This window comes from Chrysochloris asiatica, unplaced genomic scaffold, assembly GCF_000296735.1.
Source record: "Chrysochloris asiatica unplaced genomic scaffold, ChrAsi1.0 scaffold00001, whole genome shotgun sequence".
In the NCBI taxonomy this organism is placed as follows: Eukaryota; Metazoa; Chordata; class Mammalia; order Afrosoricida; family Chrysochloridae; genus Chrysochloris; species Chrysochloris asiatica.
The window spans coordinates 7348129-7372234 of NW_006408519.1; the positions used below are offsets into that span (position 1 = coordinate 7348129).

General features: G+C 39.1%; 1 pseudogene; it reads left to right on the forward strand.

Annotated features, from left to right (window-relative positions):
- The window catches only part of LOC102816508, an 81449-nt pseudogene extending 57584 nt beyond the window's left edge, over positions 1–23865 (forward strand).
- Positions 23866–24106: the final 241 nt, after the last annotated feature.

The window sequence follows — 24106 nt, forward strand, 5'->3', positions numbered from 1 at the left end:
GATTTACAGCTTGGAAACCCTTTGATGGGTTGCTATGAGTTGGAATCTACATGATGGCAATGAGTTTGGAGCTTTTTTGGGGCGAGGGGGGTATCCTGGAATGCTATAAGATGACTTGTACAACTTCATATACTATATAATTTTACCATGTAGATTTTGATCTACTTATTAGAGTTTATTGCTACTAAAATGACTATATGGAGTTCTGGTGTGACACTGTAGGATAATATGCTGGACAAGGTCAGTGGTTCAAATTTACCAGTCACTCCTCAGAAACCCTATACAGGGTCGCTCTGAGTCAGAACTGACTCGAAAGAACAAAGTTATTATATTTGTTGTTGTTGTGAAGTGCCATGGAGTCGGTTCCAACCCATAGCGACCCTGTATAGGGTTTGCGAGGAGTGGCTGGTGAGCTTGAACCGCCGACTTTGCAGTTCAAACGGCTTTGCAGTCTGGCGCATTAACCCACAGCACCACACTAGGACTCCAAAGTTATATAGGAACAAGTTAATTTTGCCCTTCTTTTACTACTGTTATTGAATATTTTCTGCAAATTCTAGGCTACAGTGTCTCAGTTTTTATACTAGTACCATTTTGCACCAACTGGTGTGGCACTGTAGGATAAATAAGCACTGGACCGCTAACCACAAGATCAGCAGTTCAAACCCACCAGTCATACCTTGGAAACCCTATGAAGGACGCCATGAGTTGTAACAAACTTGACAGCACTTAACAAAAATTCTTTTTTTGTGGGAAATTTCAGACTGTCTTGTGTATCCCTGACCTCTTTTCACTAGATTTTAGTAAAACCCTCCTCCCATATGTGACAACCAAAATGTTTCTGTTGTTACTAAGTGCCAATGAATCAGTTCTGACTCGTAGCACCCCTGAATAGGGTTTTCAAGGAGTGATTGGTGAGTTTGAACTGGCAGTCTTTCTGTTAGAAGTCCAGTGCTTATCCTATAGCACCACACCAGGACTCCAAAAATGTTTCTAGACACTGCCAAATATCCCAGGGATGCGGGAGTCCAGCTCTCGCACGGTCGGGGAACAAGAGAGGAGACGCGGAGTTGGTGAAAATGAAAGCAATCGAGAGCCGCTGCTTAGTTGGCTGATGGGGTTCTCTTTCTCTGTCTTTCTCTGTCTTTCTCTCTTGCTCTCTCGCTCTCTCGCTCACTCGCTCTCGCTCTTCTCTCTGGCCCGGCTCAGCAAGTCTTTATTTTTATACTTAAAATAACACAAAACGTAATGAATTGATACTTTGATCTTTCATTGAATTATTACACAGTTTATCACAACATTCCTACACCTGCTCATTAGACAACCTTGACAAAAATATTTCTGTGATGTTCAAACTGACTTTCATCTCCTTTTCCAGTAAGTGATAAATGGTTTCTTCTTATTTCCACTAAAAGATTAAGTCAAACTTTACACAAATCATTTCTACTTATCAGACCCGATTACATTTTCTTAGTAACATACGTTTCTATTAATCATCAATGCTTGCACTACCTTCTTATTTCTACTAATTATCAATCTTCTATCCTATATAATGTACTACTATTTTCATAGTGAAAAGTATTACTAACATCTACTTACTTTGTTTTTCTAAAGTATTCATTAAATTGCTTGATAACAGTGTTTTTATATTTCTTTCTTTTGAAGCTGTGTGGCATAAAGCCCAACCTGGCTAATTGCTGCAGGAAATGTGCATTATCAAGTTAAAACTACCCTTCACTTAAGTTCATTATTTTCTGCCTATTTACATAGGTGCTTGTATGTAGGGGTTTGTGAGTTCTGGCTGATGACTGATTGTGGTGAGGTCTATAGGGGTAGGTCAGCTTGACTTTAGTTTGTTATCTGCTTTTGTTGTCTCATAAATGCAGTTACTTTGTACTTAGGTTTTCTGTGAAGGGGAGTTGCTTATACAATTCTCTTTGAATTTCAAACCACTGAAGTTGAGATAATTGTTTCTTCCCAAATTCTGCAGAGTTCATAGTCGAAGGCTGTGAATATGGCAATATTATATATTTTTACAAGTGAATTCAGAGTTATCCTGAAGGAAAGATAGAGGCCAGCTTCTGAGAATTATCTGCTCTGCATGATGTTTCTCCTTCTGCTGGGACCGTGTCAAACAGCAGAAGCCAAGCTGCTCCCCACAGAGAATCACTCTTCTTGACAATGCAATGTGATTCAAAACATGAGTTAGAAAGATAGCTGCTAAAAGGGAAATAAGATAGTCATTTTAGATAATGTGATTGTATATCTGGAAAAACCAACACATTCAATTAAAAAATTACTGGAACTAATGTTTTCATTTAATAAAGTGGTTAGAAATAACATATACAAAAATTAATAAATGTCAAAAACAAATTAGAAAATGTAATGTAAAAGTCCTTTTATAATGGGCAGCAAAAACTGAAATCAACACAAGTAAGAAATAGGTGGCATTATAAGAGAGAAATGAAAATCATTCTGCCCTTCCAGATACTAAAGCATAACACAAAGTAATCATAATAAAAAACAGTAGTACATTTAATGTAGTGACTAATCAATAGACCAGTAAGACAAAATCAACTGGCTAATTTATGTAAAATTAGTTTTTAAAGGTAGTATCACAGATTGAAAAGGTAAAGGAAAGTGTTGTTGCTAAGTGCCACTGAGTTGGTTCTGACCATTAGCGACCCTGTATAGGGTTTCCGAGGAGAGTGGCTGGTGAGCTTGAACCACCAACCTTGCAGATCAAGCTGACTTTGCAATTCAGCACATTAACCCACAGCACCACACCAGTTAAGTTTAATTAATGATGCTGCTTGCAGTTGGTTACTCATTGGAAGAAAAAGTGTTGACTATATATGTCATTTTGCAGGTTTTCACTCTATTCTCTCTCCTTCACCAGCATATTAGAAACTCAATCTCAGGCTTACCTGAACTGTTTTCTCTTCTGACCTCTGCAGTGTGTGCTGTGATAACCCCTTTATATAATTCCATTCCATGATATAGTTAGCTTTGATCATGATTGTACATTTACTTTCATTTCTGCTGTATTGTGATCTCTTTGAAGGGTTATATCATTGCATCCACAAGCCCTAACATAGTAGCTTTGTAAAGTATACACAGAAAGCAATCATTCATTTTCATACCTTGGAGAGATCTTAGTATTTATCTAATTCAAATCGCTTATTTTTCCAAAAGCAAACAGACTCATAGAAGTCATGAGGCTCAATCCAGGTTAAATGACTGTGTAAGGGCAGAACATGAACCTACCTCCCGTCTCAGTTCCCTTCCCACCCAGCCATGATGCTCTCTGGGAACACAAATAGACACAGAGAGGAAGTTTACATTTTAACTTCACCTTTGCCCCTCTCACGTTTTATGTCTACATATTTTCTAATCTCTCATTTAAAAAGAGAGAGACTATAGGAAAAGTATTAAAATTATGAGGCTACAGTAGAAACTGCTATAAAAAATGTTATAATATTTGTAAAGCTGAATAAACAACATGAACAGGTTTTTGGTTTTGTTTTTTTCTTCCCCAAACTAACACTGGCCTCACAGTGGTTAAGCATTTGCCTGCTAACTGAAAGGTGAGTGGTTTCAAACTTACCAGCCATCCCACAGGAAAAAAGATGTGGCAATCTGCTTCTATGAAGATTACAGCTTTGGAAATCCTCTGGGGCAATTCTACTTTGTACTCAGGGTTGCTACAATATTGGAATCAACTCTATGGCAAAGGGTTTTTGTTGTTGTTGTTGTTGTTATTTTCTATCAACAATGAATTGATAGTCAGTTGAAACGGTTGTAGTTTATAGTACTATATGTTTGGAGCTTCCCTGAAATCTTTGCAGGAAATCACAATGAGTAAGACTGCATTAGTGGGATGTGTATTGCCTATTACTTTGTCATTGTCTATTAATATGAAAAGATTTGGATCTGATTTTTGAGTTCTCAAAATATTTGAAGATTCAGAACTAATGTAGTCTGTGAATATCATAAAATATGCCATTTTTTGGCAGCCGAAAACCAGCTGCAGAAAAAAAAAAAAAAAAAACTGCTTGTCTAAACATCCAATCACAGAAGTGGTCCCCCTCACTGAAACTGATCACAACATGAAAATAACCTTGGCACACTCATGAATATATTAAAACAGCATAAAGATGCCGTCCTTTTGCCAGTGAATATTACACCTGCTTCATAGTAACAATCACTGGGGGCGGGGGCGTGGGGACAAAACAGTAGCAGTGATGTAAATACAAGCTCTGGGCTGCCATCTCTCTAGGGAATTGGAACAGCCCCAATACAAGCAACACTCCTAAAAGCAAAGGAAGTGGTGATGTCTCAAAGCTAAATAAAAACCTCCCAAAGTATCCTGAATTTTCCCTCATAAAATTCAATAGATCTTTTTTAAATTGCTTTTATCCCTCTCATCTAGATTGTAAGCTTCAGGAAAGCAGGGACACACTAGGTTGGTTCATTACTGTATCTCAGCACCCTGCTCAGGGCAGGAAGTACTCAGTAAACATCTGTTAAATCTGTGAGTGAGTAAGCACTGGATGCTGTCCAGTGTCTTTGAGAACATTTGGAATTTTAAAATTTTTAAACAACTGTGGAGTTTTATTTCTATATAAAACACCAAGGATTTTTTCTTATTAGTGTTCATCATAATATTTTGTTTTTCAAATGATATTAAAATTCAAAGCATAAACAATAAGGGCCACATATCATTATCCACATAGGGGATCCTCTTATGTCCTATCACAAAGTGAATCTTCACCACTGGATGTCCTGTTTTGGGGTAGAACATGGGTTAGCAGTGGTTTTCTTGAATAAAAACCACTGATGGTACTCAATTATTGTTTACCTGACATGACATTGTGCCAAACTTTTCCTATTTAGCTAATTGATTCCTGAGAAAAAGTCTATGATGCAGATGTTGCTATCACTTCTGTATTACAGACGAAAAAACAGTGGCTTAAAGAGCTTTAGTATCTGCCCTAAGTCACTATACTACTAAGGAGTGGAACTCGGAAACCTGTGCTGATAGTCCCTAAATAGGATCTGTGACCGAGAGATGCTATAGGCACACCTCTCAAAACAATCAGTGTACAGTAAACAAGACCAAAAAGCCAAAATCCTGTAATTCATTTAGTATGTCTCATTCATGTGGACGCCAACTCATATTGGAATTAATTCCACCTGCCCAGAACACTGGAGAATCCAAACTCAGTGAAAGTGACCAAGCAGTGCAGAAAGCAGCTGTCACAATGTTTAAGTACCCAGTTGTTTCTTTGTCTTAGGAAGACCTTCTCTCCTGACATTCACTAACTAACTGATGTTGGTTGCCATTGAATCGATTCCCGATATGGACCTGCTGTTTCCAAGGCCGTGACTTTTCATATCTCCAGGCCTGTCTTCTGAGTAGTGTCTGGGAGGATTTGAACCATTAACTTTTTAACTAATAGTCAGGCGTTTAACTATTTGCACCACCCAGCTGCTCCTCCACAGCTAATAGTATAATTACGTTTTCAAGCTTGATTCAAATACTATATATCTCCTATAAAACCTCTTCCCAGTTCCAAAATGACTCCCCCCCCCACCCCTTCTCTTTAATCTCCCATTATATTTTGTTTAGGGAGCTCTGGCAGCGTAGTGATTACGAATCGGGCTGCAAACCACAAGGTCAGCAGTTCGAAACTATTAGCTGTTCCGCGGGAGAAAGATGAGAGTTTCTGCTGCCGTAAAGATTTACAGCCTCGGGAACCCTGTACAGGGTCGCTATGAGTCGGAACAGACTCCAAGGCACATAACAACAACATATTTTGTTTACTTGGGCACTTAATTGGAGTAATAGAATTCCAATAGTTTACCATCAAGAGTATTTACATTTTAAAAGAAGTCTGTGAAGTATCCAGGAAATTAATTTATCCCAGAGCCCGATATTTATATTAGGAAAGTCAATTAAAAATGGTATTCAGCCAACAACCATCTATGTACGTTTCCATAATTGCTGTGATTAGAGAATCTTTCTTGAAAAGGATTGTTGAAATTAGTAAAATATAGTTGGAACATAATGGCTAACAAAAGCAATGAGCCACAGGAAAATCACCCGGAATTCCTGTTTATCTACACAGTTAGTAAAAGTATATGTATCTATAAGCTCTTCTTTATTAGTGATATGTTTAGCATTTGGTTCACTTTTTTTACTACAATGTGGGCTAAATGGGAAATCCATCAGCTAGTTTAATTCTGTCCTCATTTGTGATAATAACTTAGTTTAGAATCCTAAAATCACATTTTAGTATCTAAGACACAGGCAAACTGACAATAAGAGAGCTGACTTTTGTCTAGCCTCCCTTTATTTTCTCACCATTTAAATCTTTTTCATAGATTTGGCTTCAAAAGGAATACACACACACACACACACACAAGCAGGGGTTCAATAAAATAATCACAATCATATCAGAATTTTTGTTGTTAAGTGTCATCTGAGTCAGTTCCAACTCATAGTGACCCTGTATAGGATTTCCAAGGAGCAGTTGGTGAGTTTGAACTGTTCAACTTGTGTTTTGCAGTCCAATGCTGATCCTATAGCAACACAGCAGGAGTCCACCAGGAGAACAGGAAGGATTTATACAGTATTTGTGATGCTAAAGTTTTACCTGTAGTGGAAAAACAGTGTCATTGTTGTGGGGGCCTGAAGACCTAAGGACCAGTTTTCCTCTATCCTGTTAGGTCCTGCTGTGGGATAATACACTGGGCCACAGGTCAGTTTGAACTGCAAGGTGGGTGGTTCAAACTCACCAGCCACTCCTTGGAAACTATGAGTCAGAACCGACTTGACAGCACTTAACAACAACAACATAGGGTCCTGGTGTGCGCTGTAGGATAATTCACTGGACCACAAGGTCACTTTGAATCACAAGGTAAGTGGTTCAAATCCTCCAGCCACTCTTCAGAAATCCTATACAGGGTTGCTATGAGTTAGAACTGACACGGCAGCACATAACAACATAGAGTCTATATGAGTCAGAACTTAGCTCAGTTTGGGTTTTGGTAGACAAAGACGTGGTTGAAATTGATGCTTTAAAAGAATTACAGCTAAGATAAAACACAAAAACAAATAGTGCTTTCTTTCTGAACAGTTCTGTTTCTATTTTTCAAGCATATAAAGTTTGTTTTAATCCCCCAAACTCCTATGTGAATATTCTGTATGGGCTGATAGCTATGTTTTCTGTTCTTAGGGAGTTTAACTATGTGGATGTCACACCTAAACTGTCTTAAAATATAGAAATCAAAGTTGAGTTCTGTACATTCAGACCCTAGAAATCCATAGGGACTTCAGAGACATTAAATAGTAAGCATTTTATAATCTAACGGTGAATTGGCCAGATATATTTGTGACGAACCACAAAGCAGAAGACATGTCTTGTGATTCCATTTCTTTCTTGTGTCTCTTGAAGAGGATTCAGAGACTATTGCATTTGCAAAGTATAAGATATATAGATTTCCCAGTGGATATAAGTGACCTGAGACTGTATTTATCCTTGGATTTTAAGAAATGAAACTCATTTGAAATGCAGTTAAGTTCACTAATGTGAAGAGTTCATGTCCCACAACAGTAGTGACATTGGTGCATTGTCAATTTTCTTAGATCTTCATGGTTTCTGTAAGCCTGTGTGTGGTCCTGAGTTGTGGGTCATGTCAATTTGTGTCTCCAATAAATAATGTTGCTGTTGTTATGTGCCATCAAGTCAGTTCAAATTCAGAGGGTTTCCGACTGGTAGGTTTGAACCACTGTCCTTTCAATTCAAACCGACCTTGTGGTGGAATGCTTATCCTACAGTACCACATGAGGACTGGCATCCTGGATATCAAAGACTGGGTGTTATTCTTCCTCTCATTTACTTACCTCAGTACTGATTCCAGTCCTGGTCATACCATTAGCCCAATTTTCCCGAATTCAGATAGGAGTGAGGAGGGGGATTCTGAGGGAGAATGCTTGTGCTTAACACCTCTCAAGCTCCAAGTTTTCTTGGTGTCCCTGAGTAATTCTATATTTTATCTTGATGTTCAAGAACAAGAGAATTTTAGGAGCTCTCTTATGAATTGCTGAGGATTATCTCCTGTTATCTGTTATCTGTTATGAGTGGCTTTGTCCCAGGGAGGTGAGGTAGGTGCCTAACTGATTAACTGCCATATATATATATATATTATTCCTTTTCAATTTACCTGTGTCTGTTTGAGCCATGTGGGAATTAATTGAACTAAATATGTCTGTATGTGCTTTGAATTCTCATGCATCAGGTCATGGAGAACAGAAATAAATGAGTCAAACATCAGTCCCTATTGTAGACATCACTAAACCAGGTCCACTGGCAGCTGTCTCCCTGTCTTTGCAGACCCTGAGTATCCGCTTTGTGAGCACGAGCTTCTTCATTAAGAGCTCATTAGATGACACCCCTGCAGAGGCAGTGCTGACCCCCACCTTGCACTGCAGCCCTTCCCTCTCCCTCCTATCTCTAATCTTCAATGATCAGTGGTCCACAGATCCTTGGGGAGGAAGAACCTTGTGACTCTACATTCAGTCTGCACAGAAAGATTGTGGAAGGTCATATGGTCCCCACCTTGCTTTTCTCAACTGTACTCTTTCAACAGCAGTGCTTTCCTAGAGGAAGTGGTACCATGTGGTTTCCCTCCTAGAAAGGTCCCCTGCAAGTTACCCTGACTATTAAAAGCATTGATCAGAAACAAGGCTACAACTACACCTCTCTAAATGGTCATTTTCTAAAAACCACAAACCTGATCAGGGATTCCTACAAAAGATGAGCACGACTCCTCCATCCTTATTAAAATGTTTGTTCACAGCAGAGATGTCGAAAATGAAAATAAACTTTGCTTCTTGTTTGAAGATATTCAAGTTTTCTATATTTAAATAAATAGATTTCCAGTCTATTCCTTTGAGAAACAACCAGCACCTTGCTTAAAATAAAGTGAATAACAAGTATCCTTGTCAGTCAACTCAAATGACACTTTTCAACCAACATGTACAAACAATGAATTCTGCTTATGCCTCCTGTGTATATTGAATGTATAGGTTATGTCTGGATTCATTTGTGTCTTGTGAAATCAAAACAGTTAGCCAATAAGTGTTGCTTAACATCACCGTGACTTGAAAAAATAATTAATATGTATATCAGTACTTATTCTTGGTCTATCTAATAGTGATAGTTTGTGGTTAATTAAATTCTGAGAACTAAACAATCTGGTATATGTTCTATTCCAGAACAGTGTTTAACATACAATTATCTAGGAGTAATATTTTGTTGATGCGCTTAACATATATATGCTGATGTTAAGTGTTGTAGTGTTGGTTTCGACTCATAGGGACCCTGTATAGAATTTCTGAGGAGTGGCTGATGAGTTTGAATCGTTGACTTTGTAGTTCAAACCGACTTTGCAGTCCAGTGCAATAAGCCACAGCACCATACCAGCACTTCCTCTCTCCCTCTCTCTTTTTCTCTCTGTATGTATATATATATATATGTATCTCAATTAACCTCAAAAAATATACGTGTGTGTGTGTATGTATCAATGAACCTCAAAATATGTGTGTGTGTGTGTATGTATCAATGAACCTCAAAAAACTGACTCTATTACTTCAGGCATATATTCTATTTAAGCACGTTTTTGATGGGATCCAATCTAATGTGAGTGCACTTATTAATACTGAGCAAGAAATTAATGTGCTTTTATAATAAATCTTCAACTAAATCTTCTCAAATGAGTGTAAGGAAGCTATTTTTCAAAGTTTCAATTAAGACTTCCTAGCCTGGTTATGATTAGTTTTATGATATACCTTAGGCCAAATTCTGCTCTAAATTACACACACACATTTTGAAATGAAACTTTGCTACAGAGTCTTAATTGATTATGGAAGTACTGGTAAAAGTTGTGCATCACTGGTACCCATAGCTTGCTACACATTGGTAGTATCTCTAGATGTTATAGTCATTTCCCATAACAGGCTGTGTAGTGGATGGTGGTGGTTATGTGCCATGGAGTCGGTTCCGGCTCATAACGACCCTGTGCAGGGTTTCCGAGGCTGTAATCTTTATGGGAGCAGAAAGCCTCATCTTTCTCCTGAGGAACAGCTGATAGTTTCAAACTGCTGACCTTGAGGTTCACAGCACGATTCGGAACCACTACGCTACCATCAGAATTTTACTCCTTGTCCATTTTAGACAGCTGGAAACTATTATTTATTTTGCTTTGGCCTTTACAAGTTCTTCAGCTTATTGATATGATCCATTTATTGATAAACCTTTGGATATTTATATAAGTATTTATTTTTGTATTCAACGATGACTTCAAAAAGTTCACGGAAAAATTAAATGGAAAGATTCTGGAATTTTTCCACGAACTTTTTGAAGCCCTCTTGTATAAACGTATTGCTGTCAAATGGACTCTGACTCATGGCGACCCCATGTTTGTCAGAGCAGAACTGTGCTCCATGGGGTTTTCAATGGCATTTTTTTTTTTTGAGAAGATCTCCAGACTTTTCACCTAAAGTACCTCTGGATGGACTTGCAACACCAATCTTTTGATTAGCAATGAGAGCAGTTCATTGTGTCACTGTGATGCATGTACACTATATATACACTATTTACAATAGATATAAACCAATGTGTTGACCAGCACAGAGTTCAATTGATCAGTGTTGGAAGAAGTGCAGCCAGAATACTCCCTGGAAGCCAGGATAGCCAGACTTGGTGTTTCATACTTCAGACATATTGTTAGGAGGACTCAGTCCCTGGAGAAGGATATTATGTTTGGTAAAGTGGAGAGTGGGAGACAAGAGAAAGACCCTCACCAAGATGGACTGGCATAGTGGCAGCAGCAAATATGGGCTGAAATGTAGCAATGATTGTGAGGTTGGTGCAGGACTGGGCAGTGTTTCGTTCTGGGTACATAGGGTCACTATGAGTTAGTACCCATTCAATGGCATCTAACGAAAACAACAATCATTTCTAAAATTGTTATTCTATCAAGTGGAAAACAATTTCTTAAGACTCTCACATGTTGGAGTCTGAGCTAACTGCTGTTGAAAAGAAGATGGTCAGTGTCTCCTGGATATAGTCTGAGACTGTCTGTACATCTATTCTAAGTCAGTTTTGCCTCTGAGAAAAATGTGCAGGTCCATTTGGAAAGTAACCTTTGTTCAGAACAAGCACAGAGTAGGGAAAGTCCTCTCAAATCAGCTGGAGATTGTAAAGAGGAAAATTTAGGAGGGAAATGTTCATGGATGCAGCTGGAAAATGTCTCCAAAGTATCAGATCTTAAACTGTGCTGCAAAATGAATAATCTTGATAATTCTGTTGTCACTCAAAGTCTCTTAGCACCAACAATAGCTGACAAGCTTGTATGGTCCTGGTGTGAAGCTGTAGGATAAGCACTGGACTGCTAACTGCCAGATCAGTGGTTCAACTCCACCAGCCACTCCAACTCGATGGCACTTAACAACAACTTTGAAACAAAGATTGGGAATGATCCTTGGCTGCGACCTGCTGTAATTTTCTTGCTAGTAGACAATTGTAAACCTGAAGAAAGACTGAAGGTAGACAGGAGGCACAGGAAGAGACATATCAAACAGCCAGCATTCCAGGACCATGGTGCTTCACTGGGGAGTGGGGCTGGGGATGAGCAATTTGCAAGACTGTTAAGTAAGGGAAGGCATTGCAAACTTTTTTTTATCTTGCATTCATTGAAGACTGTGGAGTTAAGCAATTGAAGAAAAACCAACTAAGGCCTGTAGTACTGAAGTATCCCAATCACTGACGTTTTGTTGTTGTGCAGTGCCGTAGAGTCAGTTCTGACCCATAGTGATCCTGTATAGGGTTTCGAAGGAGCAGCTGGTGAGCTTGAACCATCAACCTTGCAGTTCAAACGGCTTTCCAGTCTGGCGCATTAACCCACAGCGCCACACCAGGACTCCAATCACTGACGTTAAAGACTAAGCTAATATCCCAACTTCAGAAGCTGGGTAGCTCAGTGACAAGCATGTACATTGGCATCTTATAAGAAATCTGTGTTCAAATCCCAGCTCTGCCTTTTTTTTAAACAGTGTTGTTGCTAAGCTCTGTTAAGTCGGTTCTGACTCACAGTGACCCTGTAAAACATTTCTGAGGAGTGGCTGGTGGGTTTGAACTGCCAACCTTGAGGTTCAAACTGACTTTAAGGCTCAGTGTTTATTCTACATAAGCTGGATGAAATATTTAATATCTCTTGGTCTTATTTACCAGATCTATAAAACAAGATACTAGAAACATATAATTTATAGTTCATTATAATTAAATGAATGCATGTATAGAAAACCTGAATGTCATAGAAGGCCAAATGTTCTTTAAAAATCAAAAGGCACAAAAGCAAGTGAGAACTGGGCTCCACAAACGGAAGCCCTCGTTATGCAAGGTGGCTGCCAAGTCTGTGTGTTACATAATCTTCCTTCACTGATTGTGTAATATACCAAGTCTGTGTGTTACATAATCTTCCTTCACTGATTGTGTAATATACCAAGTCTGTGTGTTACATAATCTTCCTTCACTGATTGTGTAATATCTGGTGCTGGTACCTCATAGTCACTTTAATGTGCATATGTTTCACCAATAAATATTCTTTCTAAGTCAGTATGTTTCCTCACCAGGAGTCTAAGCTAGCTTCAGGCCATGGCTCCCTGTTCTCTCATCAGAGACTGAGCAGTTCCCTTCCCTCATTAACTCTCTAACCTTGAAAGGATTTTGGCAATGTGAATACCCACCTGCAGTTTTCTTCTTCTCTAAACAATTTTTAAAAAATCAAGTCTCTCATTTTCTTCTCACACAAGTACAAAAATTCAAGTTCCTTTCTCTCCATTAGTATTTGCTCTAATTGTATTTAATGGAAATTTGTCTCCACTGAACCTTTCCAATTAATTAGATTAATTAAGATTTGTTTTCTTTTTCTAATAAAGTAGACATAGCACATTACCTAAAAAGCTGATTAGTAGGATTTAAAGAAACCGTTCCTCTTTATGGTACTTTGTTGTTGTTGTTAAGTGCCGTTGAGTCGATTCCGACCCATAGCGACCCTGTATAGAGTTTCCGAGGAGTAGCTGGTGAGCTAGAACCGCCGACCTTGCAGTTCAAATGGCTTTGCAGTCTGACGCATTAACCCACAGCGCCACACCAGGACTAGAGCCTTCTTAATTTCTTGGTGTCCTTAATGAAGCAACTGGAACGTGGGAAATAAGTCTATCTAAGCTGAGCTAGTGCCCAGTTAAAAATGAAATTTTACTTATACAAAGCCATAAATTCAAGTGTTTGTTACCTACAGAGACTAGTATTCTAGGCTACGTTTCTCCTAGATGAGGACAGTGATTGACAGTCAACTCCTGAACTTGTTCATCTGAACCACAAAGTTCTACATCCGGGAATGAATAGGAAGTGATTTTCAGGAAAGGAGGTCTGGTGCTGTAGTGGTTAAACTCCAAAAGGTCAGTGGTTCAAACCCTCCAGATGCTGAATGATGTGGCTTCCATAAAGATTACAACCTTAGGAAACCCAGTGGGCATTTCTACTCTACTCTACAGAGTCACTGTGAGTTGGAATTGACTCCATATTGAAAGGATTCTCAAAACTACTGTCTTGTGGAATGCTACTTTGTGGAGAGGAAACAACCTTATGGTAAGGCAGCTCCCAAGAAAAGAAACAAATCTTCCCCAAGGTTCGATTTGTTGAGTTCATGACATAGGATCCTGTAGTACTGAGAAGGCATATGAGGCTAAGCATTTATACTAGATCTCTGCAAGCAGCTGAGGACGAGTCATTCACATTGGTGATAAAAACTTCTTCTCTGAAATGAGTTTTTTGTTTGTGCTCTGTCTTGTTTTTATTTGATTTTGTTGTTAGTTTTCCACTGAAGATGCTTTTATTTTTCAGGTTGAAAAGTCCTCCTCGAGTCCAAGATTACTATAGGTCATATTTATGCACAAGACATGGAACATAATCCCACACAAGCTTCTTAATAGGCCTACTTTTCATCTTTTTCTATGATCTACTGGTGTGGCACTGTGGGTTTAATGTGCCAGACTGCAAAGCCGTTTGAACTGCAAGGTCAGCAGTTCAAGCTCACCAGCTGCTCCTTGGAAACCCTAAACAGGGTCGCTATGGGTCAGAACCGACTGGACATCACTTAACAACAACAACAACAATTGGTGTGGCACTGTAGGATAAGCATTGGACCACAAGTTCTATTTGAACCCTAAGATCAGTGGTTCAAACTCACAAGTTCCTACTATACAGGGTTGCTATGAATAGGAACCGACTCAACAACACTTAACAATTTAAGAATACTCTTTCTTTTGCCTTCCAGCATATGCTTTCAAAATTAGTTCATTAAAAATCAATTGGATTGCATTTATAGTGTACCAAGGGCCCTGGTGTGCCACTGTAGGATAAGCACAAGATAAGTAACTGAAAGGTTGGCAGTTAAGACCTGCTCTTAGAAACCTTATACAAGGTTGCTTTGAGTCAGAACCAACACGACAACTTACAAGAGTGAGAATGTGAGCTTCATATTTCAACATTTTCCCATTAAGTTTTTTGAACATTTTTATTGTGGTTTGAATGAAAGTTTACAGAGCAAAGTACTTTCCATTTAAACAATGTATACACATATTGCTCTATGATGTTTGTTGCAGTCCCTCAATTTAACACTACTCTCTCCCCACTTCCTCCCTGAATTACCTATTGCCCCTTGCTGACCTTCCTGCCATTTCCTGACTTCTGAATTTTGTTTATAGGCAAATGTTGCCCTTTTGATCTCCTGTGGTTGCTCCAACGAACACATTTCCTCACCAGTGATATTGTTCACTTTAATAGGCTGTTTTGTTTTTATTTTTAGGAGACAAGGCTTCATGGCACTTGTGTAAAGAAAAAAAAAAAAGTCAATAAGGGGTCCTTTAACACATCACTAACTCAGAAACTGGACTGAAAACTGAAGACGCGTCAACAATCTAAAGTGTGTTATATGTTATTACAGTTGTTAACCTCAGTGATTCTGAAGTCAGGCTTTACTGATTAGACGTGTGACTTTGAAGAGAGTCACCTCTCTAAGCTTCTATTTCCTTATGTATTGATTGAGAATAACAATGACTTCATAGAGTTGCTGTGAGAATTGCATTAGGGATGAGCATCTAATCTGAGAACAGTCAGCTGTGAAAAGCAAAAGCAGATCAAATGAAAACTTTGTGGCTTAAAACAACCACCATTTTTATAGCCTAAATTTCTTTGTGCTGGCAACTTAACTAATGCTTAGTTGGGTGGTTCTTCAGGTCTTGGCCTGGCTCCTGCATGCTTCTGCGGTCAGTTGAATCAAGAGAGTCCAATTTTGTGGGGTCTTTATATATTTTACCCTATTCAGGGGTAATACTCAAAATAGTTAACAACCAGTTTGGCCAATACTTGGACCACCAGGTCCTGTTCATGGGTGACTGCCAATCCTTTAGTTCCTGAATGTCAGATCTGAGGAACCGAATGGAGGAATGTGGGCAGTAAGGGCGTGGCCCTCAGGTAATTTGAGGCAGCAGCCAATTACCAGCCAGTACAAAAGTCATTCTGAAACATACTGGTTGAATGTTAGCCGTTTCCCTTCCATATTATAACCACCTCCCCACCCACGAAGTAGCAATTCTACTTCACCCCACAATTAGAATTAGTTGCACCCTATGTCTTGGCACTCAGGATATGACTTGCATCCACGCATCTTTTCATCTTACTTACCCCCAAATCTAAAACGCGCACTTCAAGGGGAAAAAAAATAAAACTATATAAATTCCTTAGGAGTGGGACAACAATTCTCAGTTAAATAAAAAGGCATAATTATGAGTAAAGGAGCTCTGGTAGCGTAGTGGTTACGAATCGGGCTGCGAATCTTAAGGTCAGCGGTTCGAAACTACCAGCCGCTCCGCGGGAGAAAGATGAGGCTTTCTACTCCCGTAAAGATTTACACCCTCGGAAACCCTGTACAGGGTCGCTATGGGTCGGAACCGACTCGACGGCACTTAACAACAACAACAATTATGAGTAGTTTGAAAAAAAACATACTCAGTACTTAATATCATAGCAAACATAGTTGTCAAATGGGGAAAAGAAACAATTTTTGGGTTTTTTTTTTTGTAATACAACATAAAAATAAAGGTTGTGGAGATTTTTTTCAAACATGTGATTCTGAAATAGGAAGGGAGTATGGGTTTGAAGGGAGTCCTGGTATGGCACTGTGGGTTAATGTGTTGAACTGCAAAGTTGGCTTGAATCACAAGGTTGGGAGTTCAAACTCACGAGCGGCTCCTCGTAAACCCTATGCAGGGTTGTTATGGGTCAGAACCGACTCAATGGCACATAACAACAACAACAACAACAACAGTATGAGTTTAAAGACATCGAGAAAGTCCAAGTCTTTGAGGTGGAGCTCAGAAGTTTGTATTTTAAGCAGACAATCTTACTGACACTGTTTCTTGTGTTGAGAAAAGCAATAGAAATCAGCTTGGAAAGGCTAGTTAGATACTTAGTAGTTACAAAGTGAGCTCTCCTCTCAGCTCTGTTTTGCACGGTGCCTGGTGTGGTGCTGCACGTTAATGCGCTGTACTGCAAGATTGGTTTAAACCACAAGTGGTGGTTTAAGCTCACCAGCCACTCCTCAGAAACCCTATACAGGGTTGCTGTGAGTCGGAACCGACTCTATGGCACTTAACAACAACTCTTAAGGGAGTCCTGGTGTGGGGTAAAGCTCTGGACCACAAGGTCAGTTTGAACCACAAGGTAGGCAGTTTAAACTCACTAATCTCTCTTTAAGAACCCTTTATAAGGTCACTATGAATCGGAACCGATTTGACAGCACTTAATAACAACAGCCAACAACCTTTATGGGTTCCTGATAACACTGAAGTGTCCATGTTACTCATTTCACTCCTGCAGCAGTGAGATACAGCTGGCCACACTGGCTCTCAGCAGGCATCCAGGGATAATTCCAGGCCTGAACCTTTACATATACTCTGTAGGTACTCACTTCCCTTATGCATCTGCATGCCCTGCAGAGGCCTGAATGAGAGGAACTCCAAATAGTGTGGAAGTAACTGGCTGCTCACCAGTGACCATGACAGGTAGATCCCACTCTCTCATGGAACCGGTTTCCATCAACCATCTCATTTTTTGATCAATATGCCACAACCAGCTTGTCTTAAGAGCTTGTTTATCATACCTGTCTTGGGATTGCAGTACTGGTGTGGCACTGTTGGAGAAGCACTGAACTGCTAACTGAAACGTCAACAGTTCAAAACTAACAACCTCGGAATCCCTATACAGCATTGCTATGAGTTGGAAACTATTCAAAGGCACTTAACTCACAGAATTATTTCATTTGCCCATTCTCAATGTCTCATTGGGTACAGGAAGACCCTTGCTACATATAGAGATATTTAGGATGATACTTTTGTTTAGATTCAAGACAGGTGAAATAAACACTTCAGGTGTGTATTTTAAATTGGATTTTAAAAAAGCTCATCCCTTCAACAGATGCTGTATGGTTTCATCAGCACTGAAAGAAGATGCTACATACAGCTAGATACAGATGGTGCCTCAGAAAGAGAGCTAATTAAGTAGATGCATGGTTTTTGTTCTGTGCTTACCTCAGAGAGGAATGAGTCCAAATCTGTTACTTTTTTATAGTGCAAAATTCTTTTAATAATTTAAAAAATCCAACATACAGAGGCGATTTCACTAATCTATTATTATTATATTGTGAATTGTATTATTAATGTAGTCAGTTTCTTAGTAGTATTAAAACATAATTGTTTTTTCATTTTGCTATACATAGCCTAACCTATTTTTTTTTTTTTTTTATGTTTTATTGTGAATTATGTGGTAGTTTACATGGGAGAACATTAGCTTTACATTTATCCTATCATATATCATTTCATTGCCATGGTTACAATCCCCTGTATGCATCATCAACCAACCAAAGGGTATACCCTGCAAGCCTGCCCCCCAGTCATCAGCACACAGCCCCTCTCCCTCTCTGGGTCTAAAGTCCCCAGCTGCTCCATGTCTCCATGTCATTGTCTCTGCTTCCATTTCTGGTGTCACTGCTTCTCTGGGTAGGGTCCCGCTCTCTGCTTTTCTCTCTTGATGGTCCCAGGGACCTCTGCTCCTAGACTGAAAAGTTAATCACTCCCTTCCTTTTGCTACAAAACCTCTAACTTTATATTTCCAACCCTCACGATCAGTCCTGATAGGAATTATTCACTATTGTATCACAAGCGACCTATCCGCATCTCCTTTAGATACTACTCGGTGGAGATTTTACCTTCCTCCGTGTCTTCTGGATCTAGGCTCCCTCTTGAAACTTGTAAGCTAGTCACTTCTTGCCTTTTTAGCTCCCCTATTTTGGGTAGCCAATGTGCAAGTTGCCCATCCCTGTCTACTCTGTGTGGGGAGGGGGTGGGAATGATCCTTGCTGTAAAGATTTGTTCCCTCTTTTGAGCTACTGCATCCATAGGTGTAGGTCAAGTTCATCAGATTGTATCAGATTACTCTTTTTTTCCTCTTCTTTCTTCTTCTAGTTGAGCGTTGATCATCCAGTCATTGAAGCCAGGTCAAGTGGGTATTATCTGCAAGTGTGGATGTTCTTGTGCATATGCCCGCTCTTCTTATCAGCTGGATGCTTCAGTCTCCACTCTAGCCTTCTGTGGCTATGTCGCTGACTCCGGGCTCAAGAGTCCCCAGGTCTTGCCACACTGCTGGTCAACCAGGTCTCCACCCAAGCTCACAGAAGTCTATTGAACATTGTAGGGTTTAGCTCACAGCTTCTTTGCTGTTTTTCCCTGCTTCCCCTTATCAATGATGAACGTGGTCACCAATCAGAGTGTGTATTCCCGTTGAGTCTTAGTCTTAGAAGTTGGTTTGCCCAGAGGGGACCCAACCACTTGGCTTGATGTCTCCTGGGTAAGCAATTTGCTTGTTCTTATAGTAATCGTTCAGACTGCCCATATTGTTTTGTATTTTTCGTGTCGGTCTTTCTTTCAAGAAGTGTCTTCTGTTCTTGTAGCTGCTCCAGGTTGGTCTGCTTGTCCTTTCAAGTGGAAATTTCCCACCTCAGAAGATTCTGGATGAGGTTCAGTATTCCACCTGTGGTCTTACGTAATGCAGAGGCTCTGCAGAAGCCTCCTTCACTGAGCACATTACAGTCCCATTTTAGGTATTCCAAGCCTAACCTATTTTTATTATTTTCTATCAGTAGACTGAAAGGCAATTAACCAAATAAGGAATTATTACTTATTTGGATGTGCATGTTGGTCTGTCAAAATAGTAAATTTGAGGGAGCTTCAAAAGTTGACGGAAAAATTCCATTGTATCTTTAAAAGTCCATTTTCACAAAATGGAAGACTCCTGGTATGGTGCTATATATAGAACCATGACTGTGAATCACAGAGTCGGTGGTTCAAACCCACCAGCTGCTCCTTGGAAATACAATATAGGGTTGTTATGAATCAGAACTGACTCGACAACACTTAACAACAATAACTACAACTTTTCTGAAGTTTGACTTGTCCAAATTTTTTAATAATTAAAAACAAAACAAAACAAAAAAAAAACACTGCCACCAAGTCAATTCTAGGTAAAACTGCTCCATAGGGTTTCCAAGGCTATAACCTTTACAGAGGCAGACTGCCACATCTTTCTCCTACAGGGGTACTGGTGAGTTTGATCTGCTAACCTTTCAGTTAGCAGATAAACACCCTAATAACCTTTATGCCACTAGGGAGTGTTATTGTTGTTAAATGTCATTGAGTCAGTTCCAACCCGTAGCGACCTTGTAATAGAGTTTCCAAGGAACAACTGGTGAGCTTGAACCACCGGCCTTGCAATTCAAACCGACTTTGCAGTCCAGCTCATCAGCCCACAGCACTAAACCAGGAGTAGTACTATTTAAATGGGAAATATTTGGATGCTTATCTTGGTCAGCCAAAATAGTAAATATGAGGGAACTTCAAAAAGTTGATGAAGGTTCTTCCACAGTACAGAAAGTAAACTATATGTGTGCATTCAGATAACCCCTTCAGACATTGTATAAAATTGCAGTCTAGTGAAATAAACTGTATGCAATAGGAAAAAAAAAAAGTTGATGGAAAAATTCCATTGTCTTTTTTGAATTCCATTTTTCCACAAATTATTTGAATCCCACTCATGTATTCCATAATTTTGAAGCCATTTATTATTTACATCTTCTAGATATTGTTGTTAAGTGCCATCAAGTCAGTTCTGACTCATGGTGACCATATATAGGGTTTCCGGAACTTCCTTAATTTTTTGCAGGAGTAGAAAGCCTCATTTTTCTTCCCTGCATTTAAAACTGAGATGCTCTTCAAAGCATTCAGGAAGACCTGGGGGAATATAACCCTGGACAATTTCCTTAACCTCCCAGGATCTCCATGTTCTCATCCATAATATGAGCCCTTCCTGATATAAGATTCTATAAATTTTTACGGACATTCACCATTATATCTTGATTTCTTCTGCCCTATTAAGTAATTTCATGAAAAAAGGTAGGAATTTAAATCTTATTTCCTTATAATCTAGTTGTGTGAACATGAACAAGATATCTCTATCTAAGCATATATAAACAGTGAAGAAGGCCTGTCTCATGGAATTATGATAACCAAATAAGGAAACATTTAAAGTGCCAACTTCAGAATCCTTTATCAGATGTTCAATAAAGTTTATTTCTTTTCCCGTCTTGAATCCTTTTAGAAACCCCAGATCTTGCTTTTTCTTTCTTTCTTTTTTTGGAACCTTTTTTTGTGAATTGAGTGAAGGTTTACAGAGATCATCAGTTTACAGAGATTCAACAATTTATACATCTTGTTTCATCTCATGATTGCAATTCCCTTCATGTGACAAGACATCCTATTTCCTCCCTGTAGTTCTTTTTCCATTCTACCCTCCTTCCCATCCTCTCTCAATTTGTCCTTAGATAAATGTTGCTCTTTTGATCTTGAATGGTTAACCATTCTATGGTGAGCATGCCTTACTAATGTTGTTGTCCCTCCTATATATCTACCAATCAGCTCTTCAGTGACATCACCCTGCCCTTGCCTCTGGTTCCTATAGAAAAAGGTTTCTATTCTGGAGAATTCATCATTAGGGAGATGATTAAAATAAAGATAAGAACTGCAGCAAATAAGACCAACTTAAATAAATACATTTTTCCTCTTCAATTGTCCTGATAAAAACAGTGATAGCACCAATTGAAAACAGTTGTCCTGCCTAACAAGTATTTATCTCTTTGTCTTTGAGGTCTGGCACTATATTCATTTTTGTAAATAAAATCTGTTTGAATCATAACAAATGGTATGCTTTCTGAATGATAGAAATCTTGTTGCTCTTTTTTCACCAAATTTACAGTTATTACTGTCATGTACTCCAGTTTCTTAAATTAACAATAATTTTGTTCATTATGCAGTAAATTTAAAATACAGATAACAAAGAGAAAAAAATAAGCACAAACACACTTTCTAGAGAAAACTAACTACAGAACAATGCCAGGCTTTCAAACTCAGTGTAAACACTATACATATTTACAGAACAAGTTGGCACTATATGGCTCTCACATAAACACCTAGATATGAACTCTGCAAGGGTCAGACGTGATCTGTTTTGTCCACTACTGTTGTTTCAGCATCTAGGACATTCTTAGTACTGAGTATGTAATACCCTTTTTACCTAATGTATCTTATATATCTTTTTGTATTAATGATTCTATAATATTATAATAATAATATTTTAAATAACCATATTCTACAGTATGTTCATGCCGTCCAGTCGATTCCGACCCATAACAAGCCTGTATAGGGTTTCCAAGGAGCAGCTGGGGAGCTTGAACTGCTTTCCATAAATCTTTCTCAATTGATCCTCTAGTATTAGACTTGCAGGATTTTCTACTTAGTCACTTTTGCCTGTAACAGTGTTTTGATAAACGCTTTTGCAGTTGTAACTACACTGTCTTAATGATTTTGTTAGGATTGTCAAAGAAGAAAATCTCTTACTCTGGTAGGAGTGAAAGAAAGGGGGTTTAATTGAGGAATAATACCATTCAAGCTGGGCAGTGCTAATAAAAATACAAGGCACTTCACTGTCTACTGAGTAAAGAGACTTTTACACAGAGAACAAAGGAAAGGTAGGAGATTAATGACTGACATAGCTTCAGCTTTGGAGTCCTGTACAATGTGAAGGTTGGCCACCTGACTATAAGGAAATGAACTAGTACCTAGGTGAGTGGCATCAGCTGCTTCCGTTATACATGGCTGTGGTCATGATCACATTTTCTCAGGAACAAATTGTTTACATCTTGACATGTTCTTCCCATGAGTGCATGGTTTATGTATATCCTGGCCTTTTTGCTACCTGAGAATGCATGTTGCTCCCATCATTCTGACATATGAAAAGCAGCTTAAAATTTTTCCATTTACAGGATAAATTCTTAAAAATGCAGTTGCTAAATTCAAGTATACTACTGATGTTTTTAGTAGTTTTACTAAAACTACTACTTTTACTAAAAGGAGTCCTGGCGTAGCACTGTGGGTTAATGTGCTGGATTGCAAAGTCGGTTTGAACTGCACAGTTGGCAGTTCAAGCTCACCAGCCACTTCTTGGAGTCACTATGGGTCAGAACCGACTCGATGACACTAAACACCAGCAACAAAACTGATGGTTTTAGGAAAATATTACATATTGCCAAATTGTACCCCCCCACCACCACCAAATAATGTCAATTCACAATCTAGTCAGCAGAAATTGACCATTTTCCTGCACATTCACAGATAACAGGTACATATTATGTTGATTAAAAAAAGAAAAAAAAATGAGCTTTTTTTTGAAAAAGCATGCCATTGCATATTAAATATTTTGTTGTGAGAAAATTCATTCTGCATGCTGTATTACCAGCTCAGGACATCTTTCCAAACTTTTTGTTTGAGATGTATCAGAAAAACCCAGCAAAGATAAATGCCTGCTAAAACAGTGTAAAGAGAGTTCTGTTGAGTTTGATACATGAATGTACTTAACATAGAAGAGGAAAGTGCCTATAAATATTCCATTGACACTCTCACTGACTGGAACATTCTACAATTTTACATTAAGATCATTTTCAATAAATCAAATTTCACATTTGGACAGGTTAGCAGTACCCATTCAAGTTAATTCCCAGCTGTGCTGGCCCAGAACATGGGTCTTGGTCCCAAGAAGACTGCCTTCTTCCAGGCTCTGGGCATCACTACAAAGATCTCCAGAGGCATCACTGAAATCTTAAGTGATGTACAGCTGATCAAGACTGGAGACAAAGTGGGAGCCAGCGAAGATACACTGTGAACTTGCTGACCATCTTCCCTTCTCCTTCAGGCTGATTATCCAGCAGATGTTTGACAACGGCAGCATCTCCAGTCAGGAAGTGCTTGACATCACCAAGGAAGGCCTGCATTCTAACTTCTGCAGGGTGTCTGCAATGTTGCCAGCACGTGTCTGCAGATTGTTTGCCTTACTTCCCCATTCCATCATCAATGGATACAAGCGGGCCCAGGCTTTATCTGTGGAGACTGAGTACACTTTCCCACTGGCTGAATAGGTCAAGGCCTTCTTAGCTGATCCATCTGCGTTTGTGGCTACCGCCCCTGTGCCCACTGCCACCACTGCTGCTCCTGTTGCTGCCTTCACCCAGGCCAAGGCTGAAGCAGAGGAAGAGTCAGAGAAGTGGAACGAGGATATAGGATTTGGTCACTAGTCACTAAAAGCTACCAACTCAGCTGGCTTTATTTGCAGCAATTAATTAAAGGCTTAGTTCTCTTAAAAACAAAAACACCTTGAGCAGTACTATATTGCTGTCAGCGCATGACTGAGTTCTCCAAGAAGGGACTATGGTACCTCATTCTAAGATAGTAACTAAGCAATGTCTCTTCATGAGTGAGATGGCACATCTGAAGTGTGGACATTCTGTGGTGAACAACTGAGAATCTGATTCTCAT